The sequence below is a fragment of the Panulirus ornatus genome, chromosome 10 (genome assembly GCF_036320965.1).
Source record: "Panulirus ornatus isolate Po-2019 chromosome 10, ASM3632096v1, whole genome shotgun sequence".
Taxonomy (NCBI): domain Eukaryota; kingdom Metazoa; phylum Arthropoda; class Malacostraca; order Decapoda; family Palinuridae; genus Panulirus; species Panulirus ornatus.
The window spans coordinates 7,010,387-7,028,876 of record NC_092233.1 but is presented as its reverse complement, the minus strand read 5'-3'; positions in this window follow the sequence as shown (position 1 = coordinate 7,028,876).

Below are 18,490 nucleotides of genomic sequence, written 5' to 3'. Positions count from 1 at the left end.
ATACACAGTCTCTCAGAGGGACAATGCCAGGACTGATGATGGAGTACGTGGTTTTATAGCATTCGTAACTATGACGTACTACTTGAATATTCACAAAAAATCAAATCCCATTAATTCAAGCAATTGCTGATCTCTCTCTCTCTCTCTCTCTCTCTCTCTCTCTCTCTCTCTCTCTCTCTCTCTCTCTCTCTCTCTCTCTCTCTCTCTCTCTCCCCTGCAGTACTGGAACCAGCAAGAGGTGCAAATTACATTTGCAGTCATTAAAGTATTTAAAAACTCGTTGAGAAAAAATTACCGAATGGCTTTAAGCTCGGGAGTGTAACGCCATTAGAAAAAAAAAAAGAGAGAGAAAAAATGCACTTCAAATTATGGACCTATTAACCTCATTTCGATTCTGGATAAAAAGAAAAAGAGAGTTATCGCGGGTAAAAATTGCTAAGCTCTTAGAAAACCATAAAGATAATAATAACTGAATATCATCCTGGTTTCCGTGATAGAGAACCTGAACCGTTTTCTTTTAGTTTTATATACACTAAGTGTGATTCAATGATGCTTTCAGTTCTTGCTTGCTCCCACTTCCGAAAGAGATTTCGATAAAGTACCACATAAAAGATTGTGGAAGGAAATGAAATCGTACGACAGAGGAAATTGAGTTTTCCCTGGGATTGCCGCCGACTGGCTTATAGATACAGAAAACGAGAGGTGTGAGCCGAGGGGGAGGAGGAAGAATATGACTGGGTCCATCTGGCGCGCGGGGTTGGCGGTGGTGTACCCCATGGCTCAGTTATTGGCCTCAGCCATTTCTTAATGATGTATATTGATGATAAAGAGACAAGACTCACCACTAGGATCTCCCGAGTTTGGCCAGCGAGACGATGTTCGAAAACAGAGCTAGAAACTTAAATGTTTACGTCATGGTTCTAGGAGATTCAGACGCGATGGTAAACGTAGACAAAGGAAGAGTAATGATGCGCTTTGGTGATGGCGAGGCACAGATCAGGAGGAGAGTACGATTGGAGTAATGATAATCATTGATCATCTAAAATATACTCCGAGGCAATGGGTCAGCTGCGTGTGATCAAGGGAATAGAATGTTTGATCGCATATGGAGCTAAAGCTGTGTATAGCGAACTTACAATACGTAACTCTGTACAGTGTGCTTTTTTTTAGACCATGATTAGAATAGCTTCATCAGTTCTCGTCATCAGACTCATGGCAAGCTGCCTCACCACAGTCCAGACCCCTACCGTACACACACACACACACACACACACACACACACACACACACACACACACACACACTTCCAGGAATAAGTCACAGGCCATCTCGGTCTCCCTCCTCCCGACATTCTCAGCATTTGATCAGCAGGGAGGGAGAAGCCCCCATGCCTCCGTCCGTCCGTCCGTCCGTCCGTCCGTCCGTCCGTCCGTCCGTCCCTCCCTCCCTCCCTCCCTCCCTCCCTCCCACGCGCCACCAGCGGCCGGCGGAGCCTCCTCGCGCCACATATCTGAATCCTTCCAATAACAGACACAACCCCTAGTGTCCCCATCTTCCGGGATAATGTCAAACTAAATCTTCAATTACTATTTGTTTTCGTACGAGCGGTTAAACTGGGAAAGTCGTGTGTGAGGGGAGGAGGAGGAGGAGGAGGAGGAGGAGGAGGGAAAACGAAAAAGGAAAACGTGGCCTCCTCCTGGTCACCAGCTTTTGTGTTTACCAGTTAAATCAGGATATCGTATTATGACTGCAGCAATGTTCACAATGGCTGGAAAATGTCCCGCCGCCAGAGGATATTGGAAAACTTCCCGACGGCGACGGCGACGGAGGAGGAGGAGGAGGGAGGCCCGCGGGTAAAGCCAAGCTCTCCACGGGTGAGGACCATCATCATCATCAGCGACAAACAGCATCTCTCGGTCCGGAGGGCACCGCAGGGAGCCGGGAATCCACCCCCTGGCCTCAAGTTCCTGAAGGTGAACACAGACGATGACGCGAGAGTTTAGCGGTCAAGCAGGACGCCAAGACACACCCGAAAGTCTGGACGCAAACACAACGGTCAGGGGACTCGACTGGAGAGGATGGCCAGCGGTCAAGGGGCCGTTAACGACATCACCGACGCCTTGACATCCGACGTCAAGACAGTCGATGTCAGGAGGTCGAGTGTCGGAAAGAGAGGGTATTGCCTCGGCCCTCCCCCTCTCCTGCCACCTCTCTTGCCACACCGCAGCATATTTCAGAGTCCAGTGGAAGAGGAGGAGGTGGAAGAGGAGGAGGAGAGAGAAGAAGAGGAGGAAGAGGAGGAGGAGGAGGAAGAGAAGAAGAGAGAAGATGAGGATGAGGAGGAAGATGAGGAGGAGGAGGAGGGTGGTGCATGAGACCACACCGTAATACAATAAAACACGTTAGTGGGAGGAGTTGGTCGCTCTCGCCTCCCTCCGTCGGTGACAGAGACAAGTGCACACACACACACACAGTGTGGGGGGAGGGTGGGTTAGTTGAGCTGACCGCTAACCTCCCTTACCTCCTCACCCATCCTGACACCACATGACGAACACGGGAGAAGCAACAGCACACTAGTTGGATGAGGTCCATCACGAGTTTCGGACGTCTACATCTTCTCTAAAGTCTTGTCCACTCGTAAACGACAGTACGACCCGTCAGCAAGATGTTACGACCCTGCTGGACGCAATAATACTACTCTTCGGCACGACCCTTGGGTATGATGGTGTGGCCCGAGACGTGACCTATAAGTGTCAGGTCAAAGGTCATACTGTTATACCCAAGGTTCATACCGTTGTGCTCAAGGGTCGTACACTGTCGTAATCAAACGCCGTACCGTCGTGCTCAAGGGTCGCATACCGTCGTGCTCAGGGGTCATATACCGTTGTGCTCAAGGGTCGTACGCTCGTGCTCAGTGGTCGTACTGTCGTGCTCAAGGGTCGTATACCGTTGTGTTCAGGTGGATAGGTAGCTTGGTAGACAGGTTAGTAAGTAGATAGGTGGATAGATAGCTTGGTAGACAGGTTGGTAAGTAGATAGGTGGATAGGTAGCTTGGTAGACAGGTTGGTAAGTAGGTAGGTGGATAGATTGCTTGGTAGGCAGGTTGGTCAGTAGGTAGGCAGGTCGGTAAGTAGGTAGATAGGTTTTTTGGTAAGTAGATAGGTTGGTAGGTAGGGAGGTAGGTCCTCTCCAGGTGGGTAGGAAGGAAGGTAGGTCCTCTCCAGGTTGTTACGTAGGGAGGTAGGTCCTCTGTAGGTTGGTAGGTAGGGAGTTAGACCCTCTCTAGGTTGCTAGGTAGGGAGGTAGGTCCTCTCCAGGTTGGTAGGTAGGGAGGTAGGTCCTCTCTAGGTTCCTAGGTAGGGAGGTAGGCCCTCTCCTTGCCCTGTGTGGGCCTGGGAGGTTGGGGCTGAGGGCTCTAGTCCAGCACACACGAATAAAGCAAACGGAAGCGGGGTACGTGAGTTGAGAACTGAACATCGTGAACAACCCCACAGGATAATCAAGTACGAGGCAGATACAACTAAGAGATATGAAAGAAAAAAAACCCTCCAGAGATGAAGCAAGAGAGATAAGATAAGAATTAGAACGCCATTACTGATAAGAAGAAGACGGCAGACATGATATAACCCAGTGGTTCACGAAGTCTCTCTCTCTCTCTCTCTCTCTCTCTCTCTCTCTCTCTCTCTCTCTCTCTCTCTCTCTCTCTCTCTCTCTCTCTCTCTCTCTCTCTCTCTCTCTCCATACGCCACCAATTGCAGAACTCCGCGCCAAAGTTCCCCCTCCGAAAGTTCCCCAAGTTTCACGCACCAACAGAGTTCTCCCCGCTATATTAGAGCCAAGAAAAGGAGAGAAGGGAGGGGAAAAAAATATAGATATTCCTCCCAATATCCTTGGCCAGAAGTTTTTGAAGTCATGATATACGATTTTCGACCATGAGCGAATTTCTGAAGTAAACGTATGAATGCACGCGCACGTGACATGTGGGGGAACCCCGGGGACTGATTCGCTCCCCCAGAGCGCGAGGTAGGGGGACCCCGGAGGTCTGGTGTGAGGAAAATGTTGCTGGAGATGGCAACTGTGGCATCTTCTCTCACCCTAGACTGATGATGGCAACTGTGACGGAAGTCAATACGATAAATATATAAATGTCGTAACATTATTAATAGGTGTCGAGTATTAATGAGGGGTAATGATACACGTATTATCACCTTATGTACCATCAGTGGTGCCTACATATACATCGTCCCTCACGGATCCTTGTGTCTCTTTAAGCTACGGTGACCAAGCTTGGCCATTGACGGAGGACGTGAACAGCTTGCTAATGCTTTCTTGACCCGTGCATACGAGAGCAGTGTGAGATGATATCAGGAAACACTGCTTGTCTCCTGCATTATCCCCTGAGGTGTGTTGACACCTTCACGACAGGTTAGGGACGATGTCGGCCGACTTCCAGGTCCCTCACACACACACACACACACACACACACACACACACACACACACACCTGCATTACATTTAGGCTATCGTGTGTGTGTGTGTGTGCGTGTATGTGTGTGTGTGTGTGTGTGTGTGTGTGTGTGTGTGTGTGTATGTGTGTGGGTATGTGTGTGTGTGTGTGTGTGTGTGTTCTAAACACATACAAAAAGTCAAATCATCTTTGATAAGGATTAAAGATTCAATTTTTTTTTTTCCTGAGACATGATCGTGAGGGAAGGGGGTCCCCAGGGACCATCCCACCATCAGTAAGATTAGGGAATCGAAGGGCGGGATCATCATGGACGCCCACCAAACCCGCTCCCCCACTCGCCTCCATCACCCACTACGGCAGGAGGGGCTCGGGGGGGAACCCTATGCTAATTCTGTCCCCTTTACCCTTGCCTGATGCATTGGCTGGAGGATTTATCCTGATAATCCGGCTTGGATAATCAGGCGCAAGAGCGCTGATTCTCCAGGCTCGAAGAGGAAGACCCGGGGCAGGGGGAAGGGGGGGGGGGACTTGAAATGACCATAAACAGAGACAAGTTCGTGACGAAAGTTGAGAGAGAGAGAGAGAGAGAGAGAGAGAGAGAGAGAGAGAGAGAGAGAGAGAGAGAGAGAGAGAGAGAGAGAGAGAGAGAGAGACGGTGCTGGAAAGGCGAGGGAAATGAAGCACTGTTTCGAACCGGGGGAGGGGTCGAATGCGATCGAATATCGAGTCACCGAATGACACACTTGGACGACGTGACGTAACCGATTAAGGAGGCAGCCGAGGGCTTCGGAGCGGTTCCAAAACCTTGAGTGAGACTGTTTTTTTTTTTTTCTTTTTTAACTCGGAGGCAGTGAGTGGATCGCCGTGCGAGACGGCGAACGAATCCGGATCGACCGTGAGCCATTTGTTGAAGCAAGTTTTCCAACTCGAGAGAAACATTAAGCCCTCGAGACCTGGCTCCGAGACAGAGGATCAGACCCTCTCTAATCCTGTACGATTACTTTCCACTTTAATGAGTTTTTGATTCGGAGACAAAATACGGGAGGAGGCAGGCGGGGCTGTGTGTGTGTGTGTGTGGCCCGAGCAAGTCTTGTGTGGACCACCATTACGGTCGCTGCGCCACCACAGGTCGGGAGGAAGGGAAAAGACATGTTTGCCTCTGTACTCCTCCTCCTCCTCCTCCAAGTTTAGTCGACTGGTTTGCCTTAAAAGAATATAATGTAATTGGCTCGTTACAAAATTTTCTTAGTGGTAGTTGGCTCGTTACGAAATTTTCTTTTGTGGTAGTTGACTCATTACGAAATTTGCTCTGGGGTAGTTACCAAAACAAATCCTTAAAATCTAGGAGGTAAGAGAGAGAGAGAGAGAGAGAGAGAGAGAGAGAGAGAGAGAGAGAGAGAGAGAGAGAGAGACCTTGGCTCTACCTGACGTGTATATGGCGATTCAGAAATGTGGCTTCCATCTGTTTTCCCCTCGTGGTCCCTTTCCCTTATCTCGTGTGTGCCAGACCAGTTTTTCCCCCTCTGTCTACTCGGTCTCAGCCCGCCCTTCCTCTCGTCCCGCTGCCTCTCCAGATCATCATCATCATCATCATCATCATCATTATCATCTGAGGGTCGTGGCCTCAGCCCCCCACCTCCCAGAGCCTAGGGAGTCGTGCAGCCTCCCTCCCTCCCTCCCTCCCTCACTCACTCACTCACTGCTCCAGCCACCACACACACACACACACACACAACTCCCACCACACCCGCCCTACAGCCTCTCTCCCTCAATCACTCACTCACTACTCCAGCCACCACACACACACACACACACACACACACACACACACACACACACACACACACACCCACCACACCCGCCCCACAGCCTCCCTCCCTCCCTCACTCACTACTCCAGCCACCACACACACACACACACGCACCTCCCCCCCCCCCCCCACGTCAGGCACCCGCCACACCTGAGGAACCTGGAGGAAGCGCCACGAGAGAAAGGGAGGGAGGGGAGGGAAGAGAAATATAGAAAGACGAGACAATGCATCGAGGACATTATCCTCCAGATCCTCCCCCTCACCCACCCCAAGTCATCAATTTGCATACATTTGGTGGGATTCCACATTCCTCTCCCTCCTGACTGTAACATTTGCCCCGGAATGTCGTCGCCGGCCAATGATGGCGGCCGAGTTTTCTCGGGATATTATTCCCGAGTTAAAGTTATGCTACCTCCCCTCCAGTCTCCCCCTCACCCCTCTATCCTCCTCACCTCCTCTTACCTCCTTTCCTTTCTCCTCCCCTCACCTCACCTCCCTCGGATGTCCTCTGACTGGCACGTCCCGCTCCACCACCTCCGTCTTATCTTGTCTGTCCGTCTGTGCATGGCTTTGTCTGTCTGTCTTTGCGTGGCTTTGTCTGTCTGTCTGTCTGTCTGTACGTGGCTTTGTCTGTCTGTATGTGCAATTGTCTGTCTGTCTGCCTGTATGTGTACATAAGCGTGTGTCGATGTGTATACGTATGTTTATGCATTTGCATGTGTCTTTATAAGTACCTGTGCCTGCGTATTTACTTAAGTAGTGGTAGTAGTAGTAGTAGTAGTAGTGATAATAATGAAAATAATAATATAATGATAATAATAATGATAATAATAATAATAATAATAATAATGATAATGATAATAATAATGATAATAATAAATGATAATAATGATAATAATAACGATAATTATGATGATATATCTCCATTAAGTTGGCTGGAGTGACAGACGAGATATACAAAGAAAATTACAGACAGTTTTTGCCCATGTTGTGGTGGCACTCAGCTGCTTACTGATGTTGTCCGCAAAGGTTAGGAAGGGGATGCTCTTGTGGTGGTCTGTACGGGGCTCGGATGAGCTAACTGCCGTTGTGAAGCCGAACAACAACTCACGGACGAGGGATCGCGAATGGCAGGAGGTGACGGTGGCGGGGTTGATGTAGTAATAGCTTCTTAAACTGTCGGATTGGGACCAGGCGATTGTTAAAGGAGGTCAAGAGGACCCAGCGCTTGAAGCGCGTCTTGATAGGCGGTGTAAGAAGGACAGAGGATGATCTTTTATACCCTCCTCTGCACTTTTTCTAGTAGTCCCAGTTGTGAGGCGGGTCAGGAGGATAACCAGGAGGGAGAGGCATGCATTAGCTCAGGGGAGAATGAGGGATACGTAGGTGTTCATGAGGTCAGGTGCAGGAGAGGCATGCGTGAGCTCAGGGGATAATGAGGGATACGTAGGTGTTCATGAGGTCAGGTGCTGGGGGGCCAAGTGTCGTTTCAGTCAACAAACAGCGTCGAGGCGCTTGCTGGAGGTGCTCTGACGTGTTCCCTTCCAGTTCCCCCTGGCGGTCAAAAGTGTCAGCGAGAAGCTAGGTGGACTGAACACTCTGGAAAGGGGGCGGCTGGGGGTCTAGGGAGACAGGAGAAGTGGTGAGGGGTGGGGTGGTAAGGGTCATTAGTAACGTTGATGGGGCATGATCTCCGGTCTTGGTTAGGTAGATGGTGACATGGTGGTGGTGGTTTGGCGGTGGTCCAGTTCCACAGGCTGTCAAGCGTGTTACTTGAGGACGATGTGGTTGGAGGAGCCGTTGTCAACACGGCCAGAGCACTCCCACCCCAGGAGGCGCATCCGACACAGCATCATTTATGACGACGAGGAAGCGCGTGAGTGAGACTCAGCTTTATGAGACAAGCGAGGATGAGAGACTGGAAGGTGGAGATGTGTTCATCGGAAGCCTAGAGCCAGAAGACGCTCGCGGGAGTAAGTCTGGAAGCCATGGAATCAGACCTCAGCCAAAGACTGAGGATTTGTAGGGAAACAAGTTCAAGGTTCTGGTGAAGTTTGCTAAGGTGAGATGCTGCAGAGGGTCTTGCGTCTCTCTGGATTGCGATGAATGAATTCCAGGATCCAGGCGAGGCAGTGCGTGGCAGAGGAGGTCTTCGTGTTATCTTCCAGCAGCGCCTATGGAACGCGTCGTGCTCCCTTAAGCCCCAGTTAAAACACAATAGCTTCATGGCGTGAGCTGCAGGTGTGTGTGAAAACAGTAGGTCGTAATTCATAATGAGTCTGTGGGTCTTGTTGACTTCAGTGCTGTGGGAAAACCCTGTAAGTCTTCCAGGATCGTGGCTGTTGGCTGAACCCCCTGACGCTGGAAGACAAGAGTGAGTCTGGCTTACTCAGACCAGAACTCCCCTTGTCCTGTTTGATATGCCAGTCTGCTGGTGTACGTAGTGGAGCGATTTACCTTTGGAATGCGCAAGCATCTGTCGACTTCAAGTTCACGTACTGACTCAAGGAAGCGCTGGGGCTGGAAGGCTGGCTGGGAGGAAGAGTGGGGGGGAATCTGTGCCATATGGTGGTCAAGCGATTGGTGATAAGTGTAGCTGCTTCTTAACGAGAGAGAGAGAGAGGGAGGGAGGTGATGAACGCAGGGAGAGGAGAGGAGGTTCTGTCTGCTCGTTTGAACTACTCATGTCTCTCTCTGTTTCCCGTGCCATTAGCTGGTGACGATGTGCTTCAAGGGTCGTACATTGATTCTGAGGTCAAGGATCGAGGCGTTCCTCTTAAAGGGCTTAACCCCAACCATAACTTCTCGTTCTGACCGAGAATATTCCTCTTTCTGACCGAGAATATTCCTCGTTCTGACCAAGAATATTCCTCTTTCTAACCGAGAATCTTCCTTTTCTAAATGAAATCACCTTATCTCTGATCCTTTGTGTCTTCCCTCACCCTCACGCGAGATTAGAAAGATAGATAGAAAAGGGAATATCTGACAGTATACCAACTGTGTTGATGGTACCACAAGAACACAACCAACTGTGTTGGTTCTGAGTTGTTACTCTGGACTCTACTGTTGTTAACCCTGGACTCTACTGTTGTTAACCCTGGACTCTACTGTTGTTAACCCTGGACTCTACTGTTGTAAACCCTGGACTCTACTGTTGTAAACCCTGGACTCTACTGTTGTTAACCCTGGACTCTACTGTTGTAAACCCTGGACTCTACTGTTGTTAACCCTGGACTCTACTGTTGTTAACCCTGGACTCTACTGTTATTAACCCTGGACTCTACTGTTGTTAACCCTGGACTCTACTCTTGTTAACCCTGGACTCTACTGTTGTTAACCCTGGGCTCTACCGTTGTTAACCCTGGACTCTGCTGTTGTTAACCCTGGACTCTACTGTTGTTAACCCTGGACTCTACCGTTGTTAACCCTGGACTCTACTGTTGTTAACCCTGGACTCTACTGTTGTTAACCCTGGACTCTACTGTTGTTAACCCTGGACTCTACTGTTGTTAACCCTGGACTCTGCTATTGTAGGGTTGTAGTTCTCTTGAACTGTTGACTGGTCCTCCACCTCCCATGTGCACCGGTGTCTGAGGACCATCCTGCCCCACGGACTTCCACCAGCAGGACCTGAGGACCATCCCGTCCCACGGACCTTCACCAGCAGGACCTGAGGACCATCCTGGCCCCCCGGACCTCCACCAGCAGGACCTGAGGACCATCCTGCCCCCCCGGACCTTCACCAGTAAGACCTGAGGACTATCCTGCCCTCCCGGACCTTCACCAGCAGGACCTGAGGACCTTCCTGTCCCACGGACCTCCACCAGCAGGACCTGAGGACCATCCTGCCCTCCCGGACCTTCACCAGCAGGACCTGAGGACCATCCTGCCCTCCCGGACCTTCACCAGCAAGACCTGAGGACTATCCTGCCCTCCCGGACCTTCACCAGCAGGACCTGAGGACCATCCTGTCCCACGGACCTCCACCAGCAGGACCTGAGGACCATCCTGGCCCCCCGGACCTTCACCAGCAGGACCTGAGGACCATCCTGCCCCCCCGGACCTTCACCAGTAAGACCTGAGGACTATCCTGCCCCACGGACCTTCACCAGCAGGACCTGAGGACCATCCTGGCCCCCCGGACCTTCACCAGCAGGACCTGAGGACCATCCTGGCCCCCCGGACCTTCACCAGCAGGACCTGAGGACCATCCTGCCCCACGGACCTTCACCAGCAGGACCTGAGGACCATCCTGGCCCCCCGGACCTTCACCAGCAGGACCTGAGGACCATCCTGGCCCCCCGGACCTTCACCAGCAGGACCTGAGGACCATCCCGTCCCACGGACCTTCACCAGCAGGACCTGAGGACCATCCCGTCCCACGGACCTTCACCAGCAGGACCTGAGGACCATCCTGGCCCCACGGACCTTCACCAGCAGGACCTGAGGACCATCCTGTCCCCCGGACCTTCACCAGCAGGACCTGAGGACCATCCTGCCCCCCGGACCTTCACCAGCAGGACCTGAGGACCATCCCGTCCCACGGACCTTCACCAGCAGGACCTGAGGACCATCCTGTCCCACGGACCTTCACCAGCAGGACCTGAGGACCATCCTGGCCCCCCGGACCTTCACCAGCAGGACCTGAGGACCATCCTGCCCCCCGGACCTTCACCAGCAGGACCTGAGGACCATCCCGTCCCACGGACCTTCACCAGCAGGACCTGAGGACCATCCTGTCCCACGGACCTTCACCAGCAGGACCTGAGGACCATCCTGTCCCCACGGACCTTCAGCAGCAGCAGACCAGCACGTCACGACATCATCAAACATTCCTCACTGGGAATTATGATCAGATTCCACTTGGTAAACAGACCACTGTGTTGGTACACAGACCACTGTGGAGTGTCTGTATGATGATGCTCACGTCAACACCGAGAGAGTCGGACAGGCAAAATTCGGACCGTGGAATTACGCTTCTCAAAACACGTACGCTGATTGACACTCAAATGGTTATCCCTTACCCAGGGTAAAATGGACTTGAGTTTCTTTTTATTTGAGTCTGCCGTTGGCGTCAGGTTATAAGAGCATAACTGAAAATGGAAAGAGGGATTCTTTATAGGATTTTTCATCAGCGCAACTCTAATGTATGAGAACGGTCTTTTGATGTCGGGTATTTTGTGTATGTTTATTGTAGCATTCCAATGGGGCGTGGGTGAGGGAAAGGTCACTGAATACTGGATCATTATATATATATATATATATATATATATATATATATATATATATATATATATATATATATATATATATATATATATATATATATATATATATATATATATATATATATATATATATATAGCTCTGGCTACGGCCCGTCTACCATGCCCTCATTACTGCCCATCAGCCAGGCGACCCATGCACCATCACCCTCACAGACCACATCAGCCTCACAGACCACATCACCCTCACAGACCACAACAGCCTCACAGACCACATCAGCCTCACAGACCACAACAGCCTCACAGACCACAGCACCCTCACAGACCACATCACCCTCACAGACCACATCAGCCTCACAGCACTGACCAGGGCACAGACGTCTACCGAGGACCCCCCGTCCGTGTGGCCTACACCCAGAGCCCTGGTCAACGCACCAGCCACTTCCCCACAAATATCATAATAAAAAACCTGAAATATCTGGACTTCATTAAGTCCTAAAGATATTTATACAGCGTATAAAAAGAAATACATTTACGCTTATTTCCAATGCCAGAAATTAGCTTACAAAGTTCATTAAGTCCAAAATCCTCTAAGCCTAGAATTACGAGATGTCGCCTCGAGAGCCGATATTGGCGGGGCTTTACTTTCACTCATTCCCTAACTCGTCCATCACGCCAAAGTTTGCGTCCTGCGGCGTAGCACAGCGCCGGAGTTGGGTTCGTGGAGGGAAGCCGGTAAACACGACACACGCGGGGAAACCCTCCACCAGCATTCGTAAATGTAATTATAAACTTACTGTTAGATCATTAACAACATGATCTTCATTTGTTTTGTTTGTGTGTGTGTGTGTGTGTGTGTGTGTGTGTGTGTGTGTGTGTGTGTGTGTGTGAGAACGAGTAGTAAGTGTGTTACACCTCAGGCAGTGGCCATACCAGCTTCTTCCTCCTCCTCCTCCTCCTCCTCCTACGCGCCTGGGGTGCTTACTGTCCCCCTCCTCCCCCCGGCCAGACCTCAAGCATTACCTCCCCTCCTCCACCACTCCGCTCCCCAGCCTCTCACCCTCCCCACCTCCCCCTCCTGATAGTAATCACCCCCCCTCATGTTATACACAACCATGGCACCACTGGCCACCGTGGCTCACAACCCAGACCTCCACAACCCCAGGCCGCGTACTCATCAAGGTAAACATTCACTCCACATGTTACCCCTTTCCCCCCAGGGTATGTATGGATGACTTATTCAGCTTCCCACACTTAAAAAGATGCCTTCTCTCTCTCTCTCTCTCTCTCTCTCTCTCTCTCTCTCTCTCTCTCTCTCTCTCTCTCTCTCTCTCTCTCTCTCTCTCCGCGAGAAACACAGGGTCGGCCATCAAAGACACGTCTGAAATTGAGCTGGGTCGAGGCGTACCAAGAGGCATATAGGCCAACCATCGTGATTAAGGGCCTTGTTGACTGACGGGGGTGGAGGCAGCACGCCGGCAACGTTTGCGTCACGACTGGGCAAACGTTTCCACCTTTGGCCCTCCCCAAAAAAAGGAGGAGGGAGGGAGGGAGGAGCATTGGGCGGGCATCGGCTCACTTGTTGTGTACGCGGCTGATCGAAGGTTTGTGGGTCACACACGCTCAGCAATCAAGGATTTCTTTTGCCCCTCTTGTCTCTCTCGTCTCACCCCGTCTCCGTTTGGTATCTGTAATTATCTGTTTCTACTGTACGGGAAGGGGAGGGAAGGGAAGGGAAGGGAAGGGGTGGTTCTTACACCCGTGGGGGGCGCCCCCCGTCGTTTGAATATTCTCTACCATCACGCAACTGAATATACTTATATATGTTGTCCACAACCACAGTTTCATGACTCAGTTCATCACACTCATCCGCTGCTCTCCGTCATTCAAATGATGTATTTACATCTATTCTAACACGTCTGACGCTTGGTTTCAAAGTTGTGGCCTCTGGTCCTTACGTCTTCGCACCTTTCGGACAACTGATCGCTGTTGAAATCGCGAAGTTTGTGATCAGGTCACCCCTTAATCCTCTCTCTTTCGTGGTGTACAAAATGGATAGCCTGTAACCTCTAACTTTATGATTTATCTCACTTGATTCTGATATACAGTCTTGGTGGCCCTTCCCCTGCATCTTCTCTATCAGCTCTTTGTGTGCTTCTTTGTGGCGGCGATGACCAGACCTGAGACGCGTCGTCTAGTGTCGGGTTCTCCCCCCGCGCCCGCGCGCGTGTGTGTGTGTGTGTAGGGCGCGCGTGTGTGTGTGTGTGTGTGTGTGTGTAGGACCTGACCACTTTGCTTGAGCGTTCCTCCGTCTGTGTCAGTGGAGGAGGAGGCGGTGGTGGCGGTGGTGGTGGTGGCCGTCGTCAGACAGCCTCCGTCCCATACAGGTTGAGTGTGGAGGGACGCGTCTCTGGCCGCAGGTTAAAGGCGATGTCAACTCCCAAAGTCCGTCCGCATCGCGGCGGCACATTCCTGCTGCTTCTTCCCTGATGGATGGTGTGTGTGTGTGTGTGTGTGTGTGTGTGTGTGCGTGCGTGCGTGCGTGCGTGCGTGCGTGTGTGTGTGTGTGTGTGTGTGTGTGTGTGTGTGTGTGTGTGTGTAAGGCATCGTTCCGTCTCATACATTTTTATAAAGGTTCTCTCTACGTGCACTACAGTGTTGGACTGTGATGTGACTTAGTACGACGGTATACGACCCTTGAGGACGACGGTATACGACCCTTAAGTACGAAGGGACGACCCTTGAGCACGACGCTACGACCCTTGAGCACGACGCTACGACCCTTGAGCACGACGCTTCGACCCTTGAGCACGACGGTACGACCCTTGAGCACGACGCTACGACCCTTGAGCACGACAGTACGACCCTTGAGCACGATGGTAAACGACCCTTGAGCACGACGGTATACGACCCTCGAGCACGACGGTATACGACCCTTGGGTATGATGACCTGGCTTTTGACTCAGCCCTTAAGTTTTAGGTAAGAGGTCAAGTCGTCATACCCAAAGGTCGTATTTGTCGTACTCATAGGTCGTACCGTTGCACTCACGGGTCGTAATGTCGTGCTCAAGAGTCGTGTGTCGTTTGACGCATGCATAAAGGGCATAAGTAGAATGTTTTCACTGTCTCTCGTTTTGCATATAGAAAAAAAAAAAATTAGATTGCACCTCTGAAACAGACGTTCTCTACACGCCACGCTCAAAATATTCCCCCACATATAAACGCTTGAAATATTCCTGGCATGCAATGTTGAGAATATTCCTCAACACTTGACGCTTTGAATATTCTATTCCCACAACGCCTTAGATATTCCTCGCATACAACCTTTGAAATATTCCTCACACGCGCAAGGCGCTTTGAATATTCCACGCCAACATTGCAATAGATAGCCCTGGTAGGCGGAGCCTTAGAACTCCCAAATGGCGAGAGTAAATTGATTAACATTAATCCCTTCCTTAAACATCAAGACACACAGTAAATAAGATTTGTTTAAGGTGTACAAACCTGTAAAAAGAAGTCAGCCATTTACAAGCGACGACAGTTGTGTAAGATAAACAAATTTAAGTAAATCGCCTGTAAGATCTTCGCAACAGGTCAGGATCCAGAGGGGAAAAATTTTGTGGGTACAGTGAGTTCAGGGTTACAGGCTCTGGGGCTGTAATATACGTCGCTTTGCGAGGTCTTCGGCTGTAATGTTGTATCCAGAGTGAAGTGGTCTGCGGGTGTGGTACTCTCCTATGATATTAACAGCTGGGGGTCTCTCGGTAAGCCACTGCGTCGTATAGTTAACTGTGAAGCTGTCGGTAAATCGAAGATGAGCCGTTGTCGTTCTTCTTCTGCCATTTCACATGGACGCTTTGGAACTCTCCCTACCTTCTCATGTCTTCCCATACAGCTACGATCCGACCTATTTCTCAAATAACATGATTTATGTTATTCTATCCCATTTATTGCTAGTTTCTCTTCGTCCAAATTCTTCACTTTAACTATGGCCAGGTCAAGGGTCTTTCGCCTCAACTAGTGGAGCCTTTTGACAATAGACAATTATCGTCCTCTTGGTACCAGTCTTTTCCTGTCTATCTGTGCATATATCATCATCTTAGTTGTTCATCTGTTTACGTATTCACCAATTTCCATATTTAGTGTATACGACTCGGGCGTCGCGGGGGATGGGTAAGGGATGGTGTGCTGGGAACGGTGATTTACGGAGACAGAAGCCATTATCGCCCGTTTCTGCTCCACAAATTTGAAAATTTACCAACATTAGACTGACGATCGCCTCCTCCCCCCCCCCCTTACCCATCCCACCCTGGCGTAGAAAATGGATGTGGCCACACAGGCCCTTACACGGAAACAGGCGCTTCACTTGTAAAAAAAGGGGAAACTGGGCGAAAGCGTCTGTGAAACATATGCGAAACATGTCAGTATTGGAAGAAGAAATATGAATGTTCAAAGTGGAGTGCCCATGTAATGGTCTTTGGGGGACCATTGTACTTCCAAGAGGTGTATTGGTGTCTGTATGCGACGTCTGAATGGCCGACCGGACCCCCCGAGGCCTCGGGAAGAGGACCAGGACATTTAAAGCCATTTGTGTATCTTGACGCAAGTCGAAGTGGGGGGCGGGAGACATTTTTACGACGGGGGGGGGGGAGAGGTTGATATTATGAAATGTGTCGCAGTGTGTTGGGGGGGGGGGGGGTGTGAAGCGTTGACCTGCGCCGCTGCGCGGAACGTTATCATGACCTTTAGGTCAGGGAGGTCGTGGACCTCCTTGTGTCAGTGAGGTCAGGGACCTCCTTGTGTCAGGGAGGTCGTGGACCTCCTTGTGTCAGGGAGGTCGGGGACCACCTTGTGTCAGGGAGGTCGTGGACCTCCTTGTGTCAGGGAGGTCGTGGACTTCCTTGTGTCAGTGAGGTCGTGGACCTCCTTGTGTCAGGGAGGTCGTGGACTTCCTTGTGTCAGGGAGGTCGTGGACCTCCTTGTGTCAGGGAGGTCGTGGGCCTCCTTGTGTCAGGGAGGTCGTGGGCCTCCTTGTGTCAGGGAGGTCGTGGACCTCCTTGTGTCAGGGAGGTCGTGGACCTCCTTGTGTCAGGGAGGTCAGGGACCTCCTTGTGTCAGGGAGGTCGGGGACCTCCTTGTGTCAGGGAGGTCGGGGACCTGATCCCGCCCCTGTATAACCCTGGCCACACCTGCCTCACTGGTGTCCCTATGTTGACAAACGTTTGCAGGAGGTGAGGAAGATGTCGCTAGAAAACGTTTATCCTCAGGTCCGTGTGTGTGTGTGTGTGTGTGTGTGTGTGTGTGTGGGTATGTGTGTGTGTGTGTGTGTGTGCTGTATCGTCGTAGACCCTCCTACAGTTACTGTACGTCTCCTACAGTTACCGTACGTCTCCTACAGTTACTGTACGTCTCCTACAGTTGCTGTACGTCTCCTACAGTTACTGTACATCTACAGTTACTGTACGTCTCCTACAGTTACTGTACGTCTCCTACAGTTACTGTAAGTCTCCTACAGTTACTGTAAGACTCCTACAGTTGCTGTAAGTCTCCTAGTTACTGCACGTCTCCCACAGTTACTGTAAGTCTCCTAGTTACTGTACGTCTCTTACAGGCACCGAACATCTTTCTATGTACATGTACACCTGTTATTGTGCATGTTCTCCTGTACAGAACATTTCCTGTAATGTGAACACTTGTCTTGTCTATACATAAAACATTTGCCCATCCTACGCACTCGCTCCCTGGGTCTCCAAGTGTCCATACGTGCCTCACAACGCACTCTACCTTCGGGAACACACACACACACACACACACACACACACACACACACACACACACACACACACACACACACACACACACTCGACCTCCACGTTAAGTGCCTCACAACGCACTCTACCTTCGGAGAACACACACACTTGACCACCATGTAGAACAACAGTCACTCGACCACACATTCGACGGGTCAAGACTGACGGAGGGAGGGACAGACAGAGGGAGGGACTGACGGAGGGAGGGACAGACGGAGGGAGGGACTGACGGAGGGAGGGACTGACGAAGGAGGGGACTGACGGAGGGAGGGACTGACGGAGGGAGGGACTGACGGAGGGAGGGACTGACGGAGGGAGGGACTGACGGAGGGAGGGACAGACAGAGGGAGGGACAGACGGAGGGAGGGACTGACGGAGGGAGGGACTGACGGAGGGAGGGACTGACGGAGGGAGGGACTGACGGAGGGAGGGACTGACGAAGGAGGGGACTGACGGAGGGAGGGACTGACGGAGGGAGGGACTGACGGAGGGAGGGACTGACGAAGGAGGGGACTGACGGAGGGAGGGACTGACGGAGGGAGGGACTGACGGAGGGAGGGACAGACGGAGGGAGGGACAGACGAAGGGAGGGACAGACGGAGGGAGGGACAGACGGAGGGAGGGACTGACGGAGGGAGGGACTGACGGAGGGAGGGACTGACGGAGGGAGGGACTGACGGAGGGAGGGACTGACGGAGGGAGAGGGTCGTAATGCCAGTGTTGGGCCGACCGCTTCGCCTTGAGATGACTCAGCTGCTGATGGACGTCTGGGAGCGTCTCCCCCTTCCTTCGGGGAGGGAAGAGGTTGCGCCCCTATCCCCTGTGGAGAGAGAGAGAGAGAGAGAGAGAGAGAGAGAGAGAGAGAGAGAGAGAGAGAGAGAGAGAGAGAGAGAGAGAGATTTCTCCTCCCCTCACACACCCCACATCTCATCTGTTCCCTGGCCAACATCCTCCTCCATAAGTCTCTCTCTCTCTCTCTCTCTCTCTCTCTCTCTCTCTCTCTCTCTCTCTCTCTCTCTCTCTCTCTCTCTCTCTCAGAACAATCACTCACCTCCCCCTCCTCCCCCCCCTCCTCCCTCCACACCTCCTCCCCAGGAGCTCATAAAGTCACCAGCAGCCGGAAGTTACAGGTCCCCCCCTAAGTGGACACTCGCCTTAATCCTTTACCCCTCCCTC